At 34.8% G+C, this 21,438-nt stretch overlaps 2 long non-coding RNA genes across 2 annotated transcripts; both read left to right on the top strand.

Moving 5' to 3' along the window:
• The first annotated feature begins 1,196 nt into the window (after positions 1-1,196).
• Positions 1,197-2,315, top strand: LOC124461625. The gene is made up of 3 exons (XR_006955165.1): positions 1,197-1,304; positions 1,745-1,976; positions 2,058-2,315. It is a non-coding gene; the product is annotated as an uncharacterized LOC124461625 (long non-coding RNA).
• A 7,723-nt stretch (positions 2,316-10,038) lies between these two features.
• Positions 10,039-10,827, top strand: LOC124461626. Its single transcript, XR_006955166.1, has 2 exons — positions 10,039-10,184; positions 10,255-10,827. It is a non-coding gene; the product is annotated as an uncharacterized LOC124461626 (long non-coding RNA).
• Positions 10,828-21,438: the final 10,611 nt, after the last annotated feature.

Here is a 21,438-nt window from a genome sequence, read left to right as displayed (position 1 = left end):
GATGTGGGATGGTGTCCAATTTAGAATTTGGATAGTGTGCAAAAAGGAACTAATATTTCTCATAAGTAGAAGTGTGTGAAGACAAAGGTAACGCGCAATTTTCCGCGGTAGAATAGCGTGGCATGAGAAACTCGCAAAGTGTAATAGTGTGTGTTCTGCGCATAAACGAACTAGTGGAAACGAGAACGAAAGACGAATAAGCAAAACGAAAAATCAACGAACATACAAGTGTGAAAGAGACAACAATAATGCCGCAGAAAAACTACGTTTCAAAGAAAGCTTTGCAGCAAAAATGTAGACAAGCTGGATTGTCAACATCAGGAAATCGAGAACAATTACAGAGAAAACTAACCGCGATCTGTAGTGACGACGAATACGCCAGTGCGGAAAATCAATCAATGGCTAAAAAGATAAACGAACTAGAAAAAACGATTAGAGTATTGCAGGAGCGTTCATTCCAACCTGCAATGATTTCGTCACCAATTAAGCTTAGTGACGTAAACGTACAAGAAGTTTCTGGAGAAAGAAACGTGCATTTGACAAACGAACGAACAAACGTAACGTATTTGCCAAACAATAACAATGCTACGTATCAGCAGTACGATAGAGTGGCTACGATTCAGCAACTCGGTAACACTGCTACGACTCAGCAGTTCAGTAATGTTTCTACGTTTCAGCAACTCGGTAACACTGCCACGTCTCAGCAGATCATGTCGATACTTCGCAACAACTCGGCTATGCAGCTCTCAGCAGCACGCTTACTGGTAACACGGCTATATGGTTACGCCTTACCAACACGTACCCTTCGCTCCGACTCATCAAAGTGGTAACATTGCTACGATCCAGCAGTACAATAACGTCGTTACATCACAGCAAGATAATTATGTTACAACGTCACGGAATTACCTAAGCAAAAGTAGGTAAAACACAAATGTAGGTCAGTATATGGAAAATTCTCAGAATTTCGCAACCCAACGACAACACGAATTCAACTGCGAAGAAAAATATAATAATTTTAATCATTCTTTTGAAAACATGAGCGAAATTATAGCTCTTGTTCCTGAATTTAATCCATCGTCCGTAAAATCATTGGATTCGCATCAGTTTGTTAAACGTGTGGAAACTCTGAAAAACGCATATAAATGGGACGACAGAAAGATAATTTTTACAATTCACCAAAAGATGCAAGTTGCAGCTCGTTACTGGGTGGATGCAACGACTTCGCATGTATCAGCAACGCAGCTGATGTTTATTTAAAAATTCTGAAAACCATCGGGAAACAACGGAAGCTATTGGTAAAAAGGGTGAGTTATCTGATTCAGCAATTGTTACACATATTATAAACGGAATCAACGATTACGATCTTAAGAGAAAGGTATTTAACCATTATACCTATGTAACGAACTTTTACCAGGTATACATGCCTATTCGGCTCATAACGAAATCAAATATAATCCACATAGTTTTCAAAATAAACGTGAGTGCAACGGTAATACGCAGAAGTCAAGTCAATCTGTAATAAAACGGACACCCAAAGAAAAGATAGAGCCGTCAATCAAATGCTTTAATTGTCAAAAGATGGGACATTATTCCTCAGATCCTGTTCCACAGCGTAAACCTCGATGTACTCATTGTAATCGTACTAATCACGACTCTACCAACTGCCCTGAAAAATTTAAAAACGTTTCGAAAGTAAATAAAATTGACTCAAACATCAACTCAGATATCTGTAAATTTATTTCAGTTAACGGAAACGAAACAAACGCATTCGTCGTTCCAGGTAGTACACTTACTCTGATTCGAAAATCATTTGCAGAAAACGTAGGCGTTTTGTAACGATGTGCAATAACCCTGAATGGATTTGGAGGAGAAACATTTTTCTGTAACCAAAAACTAAATGCGAAAGTCGTTGTTGACAAGATAGGTTGAAATTCTTGTAGTGGAAAATGACTTAATATCTGAAAAAGTTTTATTGGGTAAGGATATTCTTTGTCGAGATGGCAATAAACTAATTATTCTCGACAACAAATGTTTTATCGAAAACATACGCCAAATAGAAACGACTCAAAATCGAGCGGATACGGAAAACGAAAAATTGGAAAAAGTCTTAACAGATAATGCTGCTTGTTTCTTGCACAAGACCAACGAATTAGGTAAACGCTCAATATCGAAAATGAAAATCGTTTTAACATCAAACGTCCCATGTTATACGAAACCATACCGAACACCGTTTGCGCTCAGACCTATTGTTACGAATTTCATATCTGAATTATTGTAAAACGTCATTCGACATTCGTCCTTCGGATTCGACGTACGCCTCGGTTATCGTCATCGTAGATAAAAAGAATGGAGAACATCGTCTTTGCGTCGACTATCGTCGTCAAGTATTAAAAGTATTACGGTCAAAATTCCATTTCCTATGCCAAACATGCAAGAGCAATTCGCTCAACTAGCTGGAAACGTCTATTTTACGCAACTTGATCTACGTATGGGATACCATCAAATCGAGATAAGTGAATCGTCCAAACAGTACACGGCGTTTGTTACAGCTGACGGGCATTACGAATACAACAGAATGCCTTTTGGACTCGTTAACGCTCCGGCAGTCTTTCAGTCGGTAATGAACCAAATCATAAAACGTATGGAATCAGGTGAGGTCCTCGCATATTTAGATGACGTAATAATCCCAAGTAAGACCTTCGAATCTGGTATGCAACGAATTAAGAAGTTTTTCTCAATCTTACAAGACAGTGGCTTAACCCTACGATACGACAAATGCAAGTTTCTGCAATCCGAAATTACGTTTTTGGGCCACATAGTCAATAAAGATGGAATAAAACCTGGCGAATGTAAAGTAAGCGCAATTAAAAATTTTAAAGTACCTACAAACGTAAGAGAAGTAAGAAGATTCCTTGGTCTCACAGGTTTCTTCAGAAAATTTATTGAAAATTATTCATTAATATCACGTCCTTTAACAGAACTGCTACGCAAAACGGAGGCGAATACATTTAGTTGGGGAGAAGCCCAGCAAAATGCATTTAATTAATTAATCGAAAAACTATGTAGCGAACCTGGTTTCACTCTATACGATTTTTCGGCTAAACACGAAGTACACACCGATGCTTGTGCTTTAGGCCTAGCAGGAGTTTTACTAGAGTTACATAATGACAAAGATTGGCGTCCCGTTTGTTATTTTAGTCGACACTGTACCAATGCTGAGAGTAAATACCACAGTTACGCATTGGAAACGCTTGCAGTAGTAGAAACACTCCAAAGGTTCAGAGTCTACCTTTTGGGAAAATCATTCCGTCTGGTGACGGATTGCTCAGCTATTGCCAAGGTTAAAACGAATAAAGAACTCATTCCACAGGTGGCGCTCTGGTGGATTAAAATAATGGATTACTACTGTGAATTTATTCATCGAGATGGTAGCAAAATGGCTCATGTAGATGCGTTGAGCCGTGCTCCAAATTTACCCCCGGAAGGATCACTAGATGAATTTGTTAGAACCATAATTTCAGAAATCGACGACTGGTTGTTAACAATGCAACTACAGGACAAAATACTTGCCGAAATAATCGCAGTACTGAAGGGAAAGCGTCACAGTGATGAACTGAAGCAACTACGTATTGATTGTGTCATCGAAAATAATCGCCTTTATCGGAAAACGGAAAACACTATCGCGTTTGTTGTGCCAAAGGCAGTTAGATGGCGTATTGTTAAAAGTTGCCATGATGATGTCGGACACTTCGGTCTTGATAAAACCATTGAGAGGATTCAAAAACGTTTTTGGTTTCCAAAGATGAGGAAATACGTGAAGGACTATATTTCCACATGCATCCAATGCTGCTACTATAAGTCTAAAGGAGGAAAGCCTGAAGGTCGCATGCATTACAACGATGTTGAACCGGTTCCTTTTCGTCGACTTCACGCGGATCATTTGGGTCCTTTTATTCGAAGCAAACGAGGAAACACTCATATACTGGCTATATCTGATTCATTCAGTAAATTTCTAATCGTAAAAGCAGTTAAAAGTACAAAATCATTACCTGTTCTATCAACGCTAAACGAAGTTTCTAGTTACTTTGGCTTGCCAAATTTTATTATAAAAGACCGTAAGCAAAACCATATCCAACACGTCAAGAATGCTGTACGAACACCCTGTGCAAATGGTCAAGTGGAATGCGCTAATCAAATAATTCTCAACTATATACGAACGATGAACGAAAATCCTAAGGATTGGGATCTGACTCTTCATAACCTTCAATGGACCGTCAACTCGCAGAAAAACAGTACCACTGGATTCAGTCCAATTGATCTCGTATTTAATTTCAACGCTATTGATGTCGAGCAGAACAACCTTACTGCAGCGATACACGCAGATCTGGATAAGCCATATTCCAACGAAACCATCACCGAATTTCGAAGTCAAGCCGCAGCCAATATCGCATCAGAAAGAGCTAAATGGAAGAAACGTTTTGACGCCAAACACACTTACCCCTTTGTTTATTCCACAGGTGATCTTGTAGTAGTAGAACACGAACCAGCCGCGACAGGCGAATCGCGTAAACTGGAACCACGATACCGAGGTCCTTATCAAGTGGCCAAAATCCTTGGAAACGATCGTTATTTAATCAAAGATGTCCCCGGCATACAGGTTACAGGACGTAAATACTGTTCTGTATATTCCTCGGATAAGATGCAACCCTGGTGTTCAAATATTCCCGAATTGGATGTATCTGACGACGAAGATACTCGAATCGAGGGCGATCCGAATGCAGGATTGGCCGAGCTGTCACCAGACAGTTCATTAACATACTGATTCATCCCTGGGCAAGCGACGTTATGCTCTACCCCTGGTGTTATCGATAAGTATCAAAGAGTTGGTAACAAAACGTTGACGAGAAAGGGTGCGAACAAAGAAGCTCCTACGATCGGTGGTAACGAACGACCACCACGAACGAATCCAACGGCATCGCTTTGCAAACGTCATTTTCTTGTTAAGTCTCAATTAGTTAATAAACTTATATTAATTATCCACCTAAACGTACGAGTCTGGCATTTCTATTGTTCCTATAAATCGCACTCCCCGCCGAGGCCTTCCTGACAGCTTCTCCATCTACAATCTTCTACTGGGTAATGTGATTTGAAACCGACATTCTCAGAAGTGGGTATTAGGTGTGACAGTTTTGATTAAGGTGATGAAAGAGGAGGACAAAGCATATGAAAGAAAATTAGGCTTACGTATATATTGAATTTTTTTGCATTAGAATTGACAACGATTCTACAAATTTTTTAAAATTTCTAATTTCTTTATTCGACCCATATTTGTATTTGAAAATAAGTAAACATCTGGATTGTTAATGCAATTTTATATCTTTTGCTCTTTACAATGGGGAAATTTGGTTGTTTGGCAGTTCGATTGGGTGTCCCGAGTAGCTTATCTTATTTAGGACCGGATTTCATCCAATTAGCTATTGCTTCCATAGCGCTAGAAACAGGCGGACATGGCCAATTTTTCTAGCTAGCTGACTGATGTACATTTTTACATTTGAGCAGTGACAGAAATCGAAATGTATAATTGATTATACATATAAGTAAAATTATTTCTAACTGCAGTTTGTGCCGTAGATTGAAATGATCCCCCATCATCACTTTCGGATTCAACGTCGACTTTGTCAGCCACCAAACTGAAATGTTCGAGAAGACGATCTTGCCAAATTCAAACTGGCCAACTTTGCTTTGAGCTCATTTACATTTAAACTTAATACTTCGTCTCTATTCATTTTATATTCGTCGTAGCTTACTCGTTACAGCTGAAATTTAAATATATTTTACAAAAGTATAATCTTACTCTATTGTTAGTAATTTAATTTTCTCTTTCTTCCAAATTTATTTACTTTACTTTTGAATCAAAATTAATTTACTTTACTTTTGAATCAACATTAAGGTACTTTACTTTAATTCAAGCCAATCTTTAAATTATTAGTTATAATTTTGACATAAATTTATATTGATTTAATTTAATGATTGCATCAACTCAATTCAAATTATAACATCTTTCGTTCTGTAAACATAATGTTAATTAACATAAACATCTGGCTCACCACTATGTTGCCTTCTCGCTCGCTCGTGTTGTCTCACCAACGCGGTTTATTCGCGCCAATTCTGTTGATATGTCGATCTTTCACGAATGCTCTCACTAACGCTGTCTCACTCGTGACGCCAATGCCGATGTCTCCCTCTTGTACAAATTTTTCGCAGTGACGCCACCAATCTTGTGAGTCTAATGCTTTCTTGCTCTTGCCGCCAATGCCGATGTCTACCTCTTGTACAAATTTTTCGCAGTGACGCCGCCAAACTTGTGCGTCTAATGCTTTCTCGCTCTTGCCGCCAATTGTTGTAGCTTCTCTTGCCGCCATTTTTACAAGCTTCGCTTGCCACCAATTCTCAAGAATCTCCCACTCTAGGTTATTTGCCACATAAATCTCCCATCTCAGTGAATAGTTCCCACGACGATACTCCAACACATTTACAAAAATTTTTTTACCGCTCTTTGTACATTAAGGTTAAATCAAACACATATTTTTTTTCGAACTTTTTCTGTTATTGGCGACTCAATTTTAATGAATTTTTCGCTTCGAACGTTTTTTTTAACCTTGCAAACAGGGCATATTAATTTTGTTCAAAAGTGTGCAACGCATAGAAGGAAGCATCTTCGACCATATAAAGTATATATATTCTTGATCAGCACGACGAGACGAGTTCAAATAGCCATGTCCTTCCGTCCGTCCGTCCGTCCGTCTGGATCAACGCAAACTCCTCCTAGACCGTAAGAGCTACAGAGCTGAAATTTTGCATGTAGGCTATATACTGCAGGCGTTCTATATCTCGGATTCAGCCAGATCGGATCACTATATCATATAGCTCCCATACAAATGACAAAGTCACGAACAGTGACTTTTCTTAATAACTTCGTTAATTTCTAAGCTATTGTCGTGAAATTTAATATTGGTGAGATAATTACACATATAAACGAGTGTGCCAAAGTTAATCAAGATCGGGTGACTATATCATATAGCTCCCATAGGAACGATCGGTGGAAAACAGTGCCTTTTTAGCTTAAACGTTTTTCCACTTTGATGGCTATAGGTAAGAAAAGAGTTACCAAAAATGTTGCAAGGGTATAGAAACTTTGTCGAACTCGAAGTTAGCCCCGGCCCTCTGGGTTTTTAATTATTACAACATCTTTTAAGTTCGATGCACCATGTAAATGTACATATCTCACTTCTGACACCAATTTGTGGGACTGTTAGTGCAATCCCACTTCTGACACCAATTTGTGGGATCGTTAGCGCAATCCCACTTTTTCCTCCCGAATTTCTAGGCCGTTTTTACTCACAATCAATCGTACAGTTTTATTCAACATTATTTCTTTATATATTTATCACTTAATTATTACATAACTGTACTCTTTTTATTCGAGCAGCCACGAGGAACACAACCGGTCGACACAACTTGACGCCATAGAACTCTTTTCTCAATGATATCGATGGTTCTCTCTAAAATGAGGAGAGGGGGCACGACTAAAACCAAAACAAAGGAGATAACAAAAAAAATTGTTTATAGTATATTAAATAAATAAATTATATATATTAAATATTAATTTAATTAAATATATATTATTAAGTATACAAATAAAAGAAATATAATTAAAAATATAATTGCAAAAAGGGTATATTAATTTTGGTCATAAAAGGAAGCATATGCGACCATAGATTCTTGATCAGCATGATGAGACGAGTTAGCCATGTCCGTCCGTCCGTCCGTCTGGATCAACGCAAACTCCTCCTAGACCGTAAGAACTACAGAGCTGAAATTTTGCATGTAGGCTTGTATATACTGCAGGGGTTGTATATCTCGGATTCAGTCGGATCGGATCACTATATCATATAGCACCAATACAAATGGCAAAGTTACGAACAGTGACTTTTCTCAATAACTTCATTATTTTCTGAGCTATTGTCGTGAAATTTAATATTGGTGAGTTAATTAGACATATAAACGACTATGCCAAATTTGATCAAGATCGGGTGACTATATCATATAGCTCCCATAGGAACGATTAAGAAAAGTAACTTCGTCCTTTTAACGCGATTGCTTTCAAATTAAATATTTTTTAGTTTAATATATCTGTTAATGACTGTTCCGAATTTGATAAAGATCGGGTGACTATATCATATAGCTCCCATAGGAACGATCGGTGGAAAACAGTGACTTTGATCAATATCTTCGTTATTTCTTATGCTAAGATTGTAGGCGGTTCTTTCGCAAACTTTAGCCTTTTTAGAAAAAACGTTTTTCCATTTTGATGGCTATAGGTAAGGAAAGAGTTACCTAAAAAGTTGCTAGGGTATACAAACTTTGACGCGGTCGAAGTTAGCCCCGGCCCTAAATATAATTAAAAAAGTAAATATATTGAAATATATGAAAGAAACTAACTTCGGCTATGCCGAACTTTATATACATTTGCAGTATGCTTGGCAATAATATTTTTTCTTTTTGAAATTTCTTGCCCTGCAACTCTATTCATCAATTCACAAACAAAATATTACTTCTCTTTTAACTACAATTTTTTCTTCTTCCATTATTCCCTAAGCAAAGCACGGCACGCATACACATACAGTTCATGTAGCGTTGCGTCTGTGTGTGTATGCGTGTGCTCTGTTGATTTGATGATGACGTAGTAGGCAGCAAGCAGCGCTGCCGGCAGCGTTTAAACCGATTTATATTGACTGTAACTTGTGTTTTATTTATACGATCAGATTCAAATTTTGGGATCTGAGATTTTATTCAATACTATCATATTGGTAAATTTCATGGGGATACTCCAATTTTTGCGAAAATGTTTCTTCTAGAGCTATATGATATAGTTTTCGATCCTAAAGATTTTCATACTTTATCTTACCCGGGTAATATAAAACCCAAAAAAATTTCATCCCGATAGCTCTTAAGACGGCCGAGTAAAACGCATACGCACAGACGGACAGACGGACATGGCTATATCGGCTCAGCTTCTCATGCTGATCAAGAATTTATATACTTTATGGGGTCGGAAACGTCTCCTTCTGTGCGTTACAAACATCTGACCAACTTTATAATGACCTCTGCAAGGGTATATGTGGGCATACATAATATACACATTGATGGGATAATGTTTAATAGTTATAGATGATGTCAGAGCAGATATATTTGCAACCTGTGCAGAGCAATTTGTTACTAGACATCGACATTTAATGTGATTACAAACATAATGTAATATTTTATTTCGAGAGCCCCAGCCAAGTGACCTGTTTTCAAGGGTCTTAGAAGGCGGTATAAATTTTCAATTAATTTTCAAAGTTTCTCATATCATAGCAAGTCAATCTAGTTATATTAGATTATATTAAATATTTCAGTGGAATAGTAACAATATTGCTGCGAGCTTGAAAATTATTTAAATAAAAAGTTTCAAAAATTATCGTGTTGGTGCTTCAGACAAAAATTAAAAAATTGATAAAATCCTTACATGAAAAACACGCGAATTTTAAAAAATATATAACAAATTTTTAAGTTCAGTCCCCGTAAAACAGGAAACAGGTTTCTTCCTTTACATCAAAATTACATACATATGTCAATTGCAAAAAGTTACAAAAGTTGAATATTGTCCCTTTGGCCATACTTAAGTTATACATATAAAATTCTACTAAATCAAAATTAACTACAAATTTTAGCATACATTCATCCCTCTAATCTAAACATTTTTAAAATCCTTATTGTTCCTTTTGACAAAAATTGGGAAATACAAATTTAGAACATAATACTCAAAAGTTACAAAAGTGGTTACGTTTAATCCTTTATATCAAAATTAAGTAAAATTTTAACACGAAATAAGAATAAAACTCTTCATCAAAATTAAGTACAAATTTTAAAATTAATTCCATAAAATGTTACAAAAGTTAAAAGTTATCATTCATTATACGAAACATATATATTTTATATTACATTACATCAAAATTAAGAACACATTCCATAAAAAATGGTTAAAGGTTACGAAACATATACATAATCCTTTATATTATATCATTGTGATTTTTAATGTCCTTTCGGCCAAAGTTACGAAGTACATATAATTAAGCGAAATTGTAAAAATAAATTCTTTTATTTGGAAATTTGGCTAAATTTTAAAAGATCCTGTAACCTGTATCCTGTTAGCGTACCAGTCATATCCAAAATTATGTGCAGCAAGGCGACAGACCGTCAGCGCAGATTCTAGGATTGCAGGCATGCTCATCGGACACACAGCTCATGTGAAGGACTGCAGAAATGAAAGGTTGCGGATGTTCCAGAAACGCTTGCACACCTCCTGTGTAGCCTTGGCAGCGATGAGGCTTAGGTACCTAGGAGTCCATCTGCTGAAAACGCTTCAGGATGCAGCCAAGCGAACAATATACCAACTCTTGACATTCGTCTGACACCCATATCCTGTAGTCGGTCTATGTGGGATGTTACGGATGTTCAAGAAACGCTTAGACATCCTGTGCAGCCTTGGTAACGAGGCATAGCTACGCCATCTAAGAACTCGCTTCAGGATGCAGCCAAGCGAACAATTTATCAACTCTTGATGTTCTGTCAGATATAAGCCCCCGCTCCAGCACCCCACGCACGAAAATCTGTCTGTGGGACTCCTAGTGGATGGCCTGCTTAAACTAACCTAACCTATATCTAGAAAATCTAACCATTATATTTAACAATTGCAAAGTAATAACTTCTTTACATCAAAATTAAGTGAAAAACAAACGATTCTTCATCAAAATTACACAAAAGCACAAAAATCGGGAAGTAATTTTTTAATTAAAAATTAAACTTAGTGTTCGTTAAAATTTCAGAATTTAAAAATTTAAGTTTATGGTGTTTCGTGGTTGTTTTGTTTAAAAGTATCTATATATCCCGTTTATATTAGTGTTTCCTAAAAACGCGAACTAAATTCAAACTTCAAAACCGCGTCTACGATATTCATACAACATTCAAACATCGTTTCGAAAACAAGTCACAAATTAAAATTTTATGACCGCATTAAATTTTTCACAGATATTTACTTTTAGGTGTACGAAATTCGCCAAATTCGTCTTGTTCTCTTAGGTTCACAATCAAATGTCAAAAACGTGCAGCAGCAGTTTTGAATTACGACGGCTTTGATTTTATATCGATTTGGAGGATTTTGCAATTTGATTGAACCGATTACTCATTGAGGTATTTAAGAATATAGGCATATCATTTCTATGAATATATTTGTGGAATTAAGTCCAGCATCATATATTTAAGAAGCCCTTTTCCGTGGTGAAAAATACTGACTGCATACAATGGAAGCTTGCAGTCTCTGCAGTCAACGGATGTCCGTAGGTGCCTTTTGGCCACATTGCTTGCCAACCAGTTGGGCAGACAAATTACAGTTTGAAAGGTCGCTAGCGGCAAACTTGAAAAGGCCGACGATGAGAATTGCATGTATGTCTTTTGTTTTGTCAATCTCTATTGCATATTTAAAATTCTTTTATTTTCCACCAAAATGAATTCAGTTTTCTTGTTCGTTTTCATGAAACGATCGTTTTGCAAAAAATTTTTTGCTTTAAAGGATGGATAAATTTTCATTCGTAAAAAATATTGTGTTCACTCCAATCAGCTAAAGCTGCAAGGCTCACATATAGAAGCTAATAATGCAGTGTCAACGGAATGTAAGAATGAACGATTTAATCTACCTTCAACGGATTATTACGGAAAATTACCAAAAACTCTTGCCAGTGCATAAGCTGAAGGTACAAAGTAGTAAAATTTTGAGCGGCAAGGGGATTCGAACCCGTTTTCATCGAATATATATAGCGGAGTAAGCAGCTCAACGCGCTCGACCATCGTATGAAAAGAACTTATTGCTCGGTCGGCAACAGTTCTAAATTAACAGAGCTTTCTTTGCATCTGAAATGGCTCGCAAATGATGCTGTTAACTTAACATTAGATACAACTATTTCCGTTAAGCACCGAAATAATTTATTCAAACTTTCTTTAATTTGTGATTTAGTTACTAATTTATAACCTGCAATTATAGATTGAACAGTATTTCAGGTGTTTAGGTCAAACTCACAAACATGGGAGTTAAAAATTAGTAAATAACATGAATTCGTAACAATTTTTAAAAATAGGCAGAAAATAATAAGTTTTTTGTCAAGACATAAAATTTTGTGATTTATTTTTAACTATATCCTTGCTCAATAAAATTTTTAAACTGCGAAGTGCAAAGATCGAAGCTTAAAAGCAGTGTTAAATTGCTGTAGTCGAATTAGCAAAAGTCATAAATTTTGTGCTATTCATTGCTGTGACTGTTTAGAAAATATGAAAACAAATACTTTGTGTTGCTTTTGCTTCCGAAAAAAACCGAAATCGTAAAATCTGACAGCAAAAGCAGCAGCAAATAACCGAAATAGAAAATTTTGAGAGCAGCAGCAAAAAGCAAAAATCCGAAAGCAAAAAACCCGACAGCAGCAGCAATAGCAAAAACCCGAAACAGATTGCTTCGATAGCAACAGCCAAGTTATACATTTTAATACTAGGAACTGTTCCGACTGTTGCTATTGGCCAAATTCGGAAGTCGACGAAAGCAGCAGTCGGAAAAATAGTCGCAGCAGACTACTTGATTCTCAATTTTTGACCTACTTTGATTTTACTTATACATACGAAATGACTAATTGATAATTTACATGTATTTAAAGAGTATTGAGTACTTTCATGTGTTCATAGTTTCCGAAGCAGAAGCAACAGCACACAGCAAAACTGTTGACAGTTTTCGCAGTTTTCAAACCCTGCTTAGAAGTTGGTTTCTGGTGTTAATTGTTTAAACAGTTTCAGTTCTGCCTTGTCCCATTTTGTTAAGATTTGCCTTCTTGACATTTCAGATAATTAATCACACTCTCCAACTCGAAATGTGTCAGGGGCATGCAGCAACGCCTCGTCGCGTTCTTGCATGTGACAATAAACGGCAATTATTTGTATATTACCAAGTGCTTAAACAAAAAAAAAACCGAAAAAAATAATGTGTGAAATTCAAAGTAAGGCTTACATATGGTCGGCGTGTTAACCCATTGCGTGTCAAAATTTTTAAATAGTTAATATCTGCGCGTCTATTAAGCTAGCTTACATACCAAATTTAATGTCGGTAGCTTACATAGTTTTTAAGAAAATCTGTTTTTTGTAAATTCCGGGGGCGGAAGGGGGCGTGGCAAAAATTTGAAACAAACTCGATAAGCGTACATACTACACGAGACTGCATACCAAATTTGGTGGCTCTAGCTCTTATAGTCTCCGAGATCTAGGTGTTCATACGGACGGACGGACGGACGGACGGACGGACGAACGGACGGACAGACGGACATGGCTAGATCGACTCGGTTGTTGATCCTGATGAAGAATATATATACTTTGTGGGGTCGCAGATGCTTCCTTCTGCCTGTTACATACATTTTGGCGACTTTAATATACCATTTCACCCTATGGGTGTATGGTATAAAAATGCCTATCAAAGAATTCAAACATGATTTGCACTATGTTACGGAAAAACAAGCTATCGTGGATAGAAGATGAAAAAATAATTGGTCAAACCATTAATTATACTATACACCTGTTCACGCCACCGGGTGAACAGCAGTGAGCGGCGAAGAGCAGTGAGGAGTGAGGAGGGTTTTCTGATCCTCGGCATCTACGGTCACACCAGGAGGGGTGACTGGGTTTTTTCCAATGGGCATCGCCATTATTACGAATCGAGATTTTCACCCGAACACCCGTTCATCACCTATATATTTTTCTCGAATTGTCAATCTGTTGTACACCGAACCATTTCGTGTGTGTGTCGGTATACCTAGTGAATTCAATAAAACATCATTAATTAAAACGAAGGTTTTCGCGCGTTTTAATCACTCACGTACGAGAGCCTGAAGATATTGGCACCCGCCAACCTTTTCAGGCTTAGTCGGGTCCTTCCGCCCCTCCACAAACATTGGTCCTTCGAGCCGGATATCCTTCCGCTCCTCCAGATTGCATCGGCGGAATTCCTGATAAGTACCAAAAGTTCATTATTCGTTTCATTTGCCCCTACATACTAATAAAAGTGTGAGGTTTTCCCGCTTCTCCATAGCGACCTACACACTTTTACATATTGTATGTACATACCTGACCTGTTCCAAGGGTCCATGGTAGTTCCTAATCCTTAGCGTGTTTGTCCAACGTTCTCGTTTTACATTACATTTCACAGGGCAGTCACCTTGGCCCATTATTATTTACCATTTTTATTAATGATCTCCCCACCGTTCTTTTAAATTCCAGAGTTCTTATGTATGCCGATGATGTAAAAATCGCTAATCGCATCGTAGACTCTCTCTCATGTCATACCTTGCAAGCTGACCTGAATGCTTTTCAGGGGTGGTGTAGGACTAACTTGTTATCTCTAAACTGTTCTAAGTGCAAAGTTATGTCTTTTTATAGAGGTTCTCCCCAATTAACGAGTTACTTTTTAAATAATTTCCCGTTAGAAAAAATTAATAATACTTCCTTGGTTGTAAAAGATTTGGGGATCTTAATCGACCACAAACTTAGTTTTAATCAGCATATATCGACTACTGTTAGTAGGGCTAAGAGTGTTCTTGGCTTTATGAAGCGCTGGTCGAAGGAGTTCAAGGATCCATATATTACCAAAATACTTTTTACTTCTTTAGTCCGCCCCATATTAGAATATGGATCTTGTGTTTGGTCTCCTCAATATGAGTTTTATCAAAACAAATTAGAATCTGTACAAAAACAGTTTTTACTCTTTGCCCTTCGTGATTTGCGCTGGGATCCAACTGTACAACTTCCATCTTATTCTAGTCGACTTCAGTTAATTAACCTTCCTTCTTTAACTAATCGTAGAACAATGCTTGGTGTAACTTTTCTTTACAAACTTTTGAATGGTGAGATTGACTCTTCCGAGCTGTTGAGCCAAATTAACATTTCTGTTCCATCTAGAAGGACCCGCAATTTCACACCGCTTATACTTCCCACTTGCACAACTAACTATTCTCTGCATGAACCTTTTCGTATACTATGTAGTGACTACAACAGACTTTGGCACGTTATCGGTTCCGAAACATCGCTTCCGGGTATTAAAACTGCGATCTTGTCATTCCTCGCTCGTAATTAGTTGTAATCATCTTTATTTATACCTATCCTGTTTTCTTTTTATATGTTACCTATTATCTCATTACATTTAATATTTTCTATTTCTTTAGTTTAATTTATGTTTATATATGTAATACGCCTATGCCCTTAGGTCGGAGTGGGTAGAGGTTGTAACATTAACTTTACTTAGGGTCATTCGTAACAGGCCCGGGCCTGGTGTCATATGGGCCACTTGTTCGTACTGAGCGTTGTACGACTACGTCTATATATTTCCATTTTTATTTATATTTTTTCCCCGCACTTGTCCAAATCCACCTTTTTTACATATGCATTCACATGTACATGTAATTTCCACAGCTGTTTGCCAAGTCCGCGTAAAGGGTTAAAAAACAAAAAAATATTAAAGTGTTATAAAAAATAGAAAAAAAATAATAATCCAAGTGTTCACCGCGTTTTCTTATGTGTTGAAATAATTATTTTTAATGCCAAACTAATTTCCGCACGCGCGTATCTACGTACATACACACATCGTCATCTGTTGATGTACGCGCATATGTACATATCCATGTACATACATATAATCCCTTCACACATTTACCACAACACAAAAGGCCAAAAAAAATATTGTTTTTTTTAATAGCACTTAACCTATGCACCGCGATTTCTTGCGCGTTCGAATTAGGTGCGAAATTAATTCCTCACGCGAATTAAGATTGAGTCTGTTCTGGTTGAGTGTTAAATCAAGACTGCTTTATTGAATCAAATCATATTCTGGTTTGGCTTACATCTAAGTGTTTATAATGTTTTCTTCTGGTCACTTTTCTTGTGACACTCTATGTTTAGGGAAACTGTCACTTATCTTGTGACACTCTATGTTTAGGGACTCTGTCACTTATCTTGTGACACTCTATGTTTAATGGAATGGTATTGTTTATGTTTACATTAATGTGGAGTGTAGACCTCTTGGGTCGGCTGTTATGGGAAGTGTTGCTAATGGCATAACTCCTCCCCTCTGAGAGTATGAATTCTCCTGAATTCTGTTTACATTAATGTTTATATTTTTCTTTTTACAGTATATATGTATATAAATGGATAAACATATAATAATAATAATAAAAAGTGTTAAAAATATGCCATTTGTCATTTTCTTTTCGTATTTAAGTTCTGTGATTTCTTTTAAATTGTCAAAATTATTTATTGTTACATGATCAAAGTTTATTGTGTTTTTATAGGTTTGATTCAATAGTTCTGTTGGATAAAAAAATTTTTCGTGAAATTCTGTTTTTTCGTTAAAAAATATTTCATTTAGAATTTGAATTTTACAGTTACCGAATTGAATTAAGTTACTTCCATTAAGTATAATATTTCTTTTATCGCAATTTTGATATATTTTTGTATTCTTGGCATTTTTGATTATAATTGTATCATCGTCAATTTCTTCAATACTCGTTATATTGTTGAATATAAATTTGCAATTATTATTAATGGTACAACTATTACTTAATTTTAATTCTTTTAAAATTTTGTTGGGTTCAAATGTAAATGTTTTATTATTTATTTCTGCAATTAACTGATTTTCTTGGTCTATTTGTATATAATCTATATTTGGTATAGGAATAATTAACTTAACATCTATGGTTATAAATGATTTTGGGATTTTAATTGCGATTATGATGCAATTATTCTTATATTTTAAAATGCCCATACGGATTAGTTTTAATTTATAAAAATCAATGTCAAATTTATTTATTTCCTCTTCTGATAAAATTTCTGGTACGATTATATTATTTTTTGCTGATGCTATGTTTTCCTGAATATAATTTATTTTGAATTCTATATTTTTTAATTTTCCCATTTGGTCATTATGAAGTATTTTCATTTCTATTTCTTGATTTTGATTGTCCATGCTTGTAAGTATGTCCTTGATTATTGTTCTGTCTTGTTTAATTGTTTCTGCTAAGTTGTGTATTGTTTTATTAAAATGTGTATTTATAACAATTTGTTGGTTCATGTCTTGTATAATATTATGGTTGTTTTGGTCAATATTGTTAAGGTGGTCTAAAATATCTGTTCTATCTTCATCGTCCATAATTCCAAAAAGCCATTTGTATGTTGTTCCTACAACATTTAACATTCCTCTTTTTATTCTGTTGTTTGGGGTTATGGATTTTATTTTAGCTCTAATTAGATTTATTTCGGCTAATAGCTCCTTTTTTCCTGTGATGTTAAAATTTTTAATGTTTGTCTCCATTTGATTTATTATATTATTTAAAGGGTCGATATTAATAATGTGTAGTATAATTACTGTTTCATTAACTATTTCCGTGGAATAAGTTTGTATAGGTGCATATCCTGCATTTGATTGAATTGGTTCAATTTGTAATCTGCCTTGAACACACATTATAACATAAAAAATTATGAAAATCTGAGGATAAGAGAAAAAAAAATTTTTGTTTCAAAGATGTCAATCTGTCTTTTGTTGGAAATTAATTTTTTCCTGCTTTGACGGTCTTTTTATATTACATGGATGAATATTATTTAATGTTGTAATTCTAAAATAAGGTTCATCCTTATGCCTAACTCGTTTATAGTTTTTAATTGGTCCTTCCTGTCTTTCCTCCTCATAATCTTCTCTTGTTTTATTTTGTTTGCTTAAAATTTTTTCTTTGTGTTTGATAATAGTGTTTTTTAGTTTTTCCTCATCTTCTATGTTTTTTGCATAATTTGGTGTACATTTTATTGTAGAGTGATAACGGTTATTATAAGCTGTTATATTCGTCGATATTAATAATGTGTAGTATAATTACTGTTTCATTAACTATTTCCGCGGAATAAGTTTGTATAGGTGCATATCCTGCATTTGATTGAATTGGTTCAATTTGTAATCTGCCTTGAACACACATTATAACATAAAAAATTATGAAAATCTGAGGATAAGAGAAAAAAAAATTTTTGTTTCAAAGATGTCAATCTGTCTTTTGTTGGAAATTAATTTTTTCCTGCTTTGACGGTCTTTTTATATTACATGGATGAATATTATTTAATGTTGTAATTCTAAAATAAGGTTCATCCTTATGCCTAACTCGTTTATAGTTTTTAATTGGTCCTTCCTGTCTTTCCTCCTCATAATCTTCTCTTGTTTTATTTTGTTTGCTTAAAATTTTTTCTTTGTGTTTGATAATAGTGTTTTTTAGTTTTTCCTCATCTTCTATGTTTTTTGCATAATTTGGTGTACATTTTATTGTAGAGTGATAACGGTTATTATAAGCTGTTATTGCTAATTGCATTTTGGATGAAATTGATAAATCATCATCTATTCCTGCTATTATTTCAATGAGAGTAGAATGTAGTCTTTCTATGTCTGCATTTCCTGTATGTGAATTTGGCTTTGTATAATGGATTTCTATTTGTTCTTGGTTTAAGTATTGTTTTATCTGTTCTGATCTAAATTCATTATCCATTATTATTTTATGTGGCTTATTGAATTTGGCAAAGTGTTCAATCATAATTTCCATTTTAGTTTTCCAGTTTCTATCTGTTATATTATAAGCGACTGCGAATTTTGTGAGCTTGTCTATGATTGTAACAAACGATTTGTGTTTTATATGAAATATGTCCAAATGTATAATTTGATTTTTGACATCCGGTGTTTCTGTGAATTGAAACTTAGGTTTGATTGGTTTTCTGTCATATTTAATTTCCTTACATTTTTTACAATTTGAAATTATCAACTGAATATGGTCTCTTAGCTTTGGAAAATATATTTTGTTCTTTAACGAATTAAAGGCTTCATTTATTCCGCTATGTAATGAATCTTTGGTGTGGTAAATAGCTATTTGTTTGTGTAACTCTTCCTCGCTTGAAATTTCCTGAGCTCTCTTAGTACATTTAAAAAATTTTATATTATTACAGTGTGAAAAAATGTTCATTAAGATACATTGTATCTTATAATATTCTGAGTCTGGAACTTCTGAAAAAATTCCTACTGTTCTTTTATTTATATTATTTTGCATTTTGATTTCGATTTCAATTTCTGTTTCTGCTGGGCTTACTTCTATTATTTTTCTACCATGCTGAATATTAATATTGTCCGTTGTTGTATAAGTTACTATTATCTGAGTTTTATATTTGTTTACAATATCGTCTTTTATATAGAAATTTGTAAATCCTCCTTCCTCTGCTGAATGCTGTGTATCTGATAGTTCAAAGTTTGACTCATTTGTTTTATCCTTGTTTATTAGTTCAGCTGTTTCCTGTCTACTTAAAAAATCTGCCACTTTATTGTCTTTTCCTTTCAAATATATTATGTCATAATCGAATTCTTGTAATTTTAAAATCCATCTTTGGTGTCTTGCTGTCATTTCTTTCCCTTTGTATTTTGCGTTTAGATATTTTATCGGAGCATGATCTGTTATAATTTGGAATTTATTACCTATCACATAGTGTCTAAAATAGTTTACTGCATGTATAATGGATAAAAATTCTTTATCAATTGTACTGTAGTTTTTTTCGTGTTTATTTAGAGTTCTTGAAAGGAATGCAACTGGTTGCTCTTGTTGAGACAATACTGCACCTATTGCGAAGTCACTGGCATCTGTTGTAATGGTAAATGGTTTATCAAACTCTGGATATTTTAAGATTGGATGTGAGCTTATAAGTGTTTTAAGGTTTTCAAAGGCATCTATAAACTGTGGGTCATTTGTATTAATTTGTGTGCCTTTTTGTAAATATCTGATCATTGGGTAAGCTATTTTGGAATAGTCCTTAATAAATTTTCTGTAAAATCCTGTCATACCCAGAAATCCTTTCAATTGCTTTTCTGTTTTAGGTAGCTGCATTGCTTTTATTGCTTCTATTTTATGTGGATTGGGTTTAATCCCTTCCTTTGTGAGAATGTGTCCTAAATATTCAGTATATTGTTTCATGAAGGAACATTTGTCTGGTTGAATTTTTAAGTTATGCTTTCTAAGTATTTTGAAAATGTTTTCTAGAGCAATCTTATGTTCCTCAAGTGTTGTTGAAAATATCAAAATATCGTCCATGTATACAACACAACTTTTGTTTATATAATCCCTCAGTATTTCATTCATTAAACGTTGAAATGTGGCTGGGGCATTTTTTAACCCAAAAGGCATTCTAACATATTCATATAAACCCATTGGTGAAATGAATGCTGTTTTCTCTATATCTTCTTCTGCCATTAAAATTTGGTGATAGCCTTTTGCTAAATATAATGTAGTACAATATTGGGCTTTACCGAGTTTGTCTAATACAGCGTCCATGATAGGTATTGGGTACTTATCTGGAACGGTTACTTGGTTTAAACGCCTATAGTCTACACAAATACGATACTTTTGAATTCCAGAGCTATCTCTTTTTTTAGGTATGACACATATTGGAGAACTATATTTGCTTTTGCTTTTTCTTATAATTCCATTGTTTTCCATATAAATTATTTGTTTCTTTATTTCTTCTTCATATTTTGGGGAGACCCGATAGAGTTTTGAATTAATAGGTTGGTCTGTAGTAGTTTTTATGCTATGAACTATAGTGTTAGTATTGGTTAAGTGATCCCCTTCTTTGAAACATAACTTTTCGTACTTTTTTGAAAGATTTCTTATTATTTGTTCTTCCTCAGTATTGAGTTCTTTTAACTTAAGATCATCAATTTCACTTACTTCCATTACGCAAACATCTTCTGATTGTTTGGAAAGGAATGGAATTTCGACCCCATTGTTAAGTTTAATAATTTTGTTTTGAAAATCAATATTTGCAAAATTCCTTTGAATGAAGTCCATACCCAATAGAAAATCATATGATTTTCCCAGGGGCATAGCCACCCATTTTGTTCTTGCATAATTTATATATTTAAACTCCCTTGGCACTTTTGTTTTCACTAAGTAACTGTCACTTTCTATTTTTCCCTTTATTGTATGTATGGTTTTTGAATATTTCTCAATTATTTTGTATTTGGAATTATGTACATTAGTTGTGTTTAAAATGCTTATGGTTGATCCTGTATCTACTAAAATAATATAAGTATCTTCCTCTATTGTTCCTTTTATAAAAATTTTTTTTTCATCCGAGGCTAGTTGGTAAAAAACTCTTGATTATCTGTGCTGTTTACTACTTCCTCATTTATATTATCTACACTCATTGCTTCTGCTGGTGGTTGCTGATTATTTTGTGGTTGCTGATAAT

The sequence above is a fragment of the Drosophila willistoni genome, unplaced genomic scaffold (assembly GCF_018902025.1).
Source record: "Drosophila willistoni isolate 14030-0811.24 unplaced genomic scaffold, UCI_dwil_1.1 Seg569, whole genome shotgun sequence".
Lineage (NCBI taxonomy): Eukaryota > Metazoa > Arthropoda > Insecta > Diptera > Drosophilidae > Drosophila > Drosophila willistoni.
This window is presented reverse-complemented; position numbering and strand designations above follow the sequence as displayed.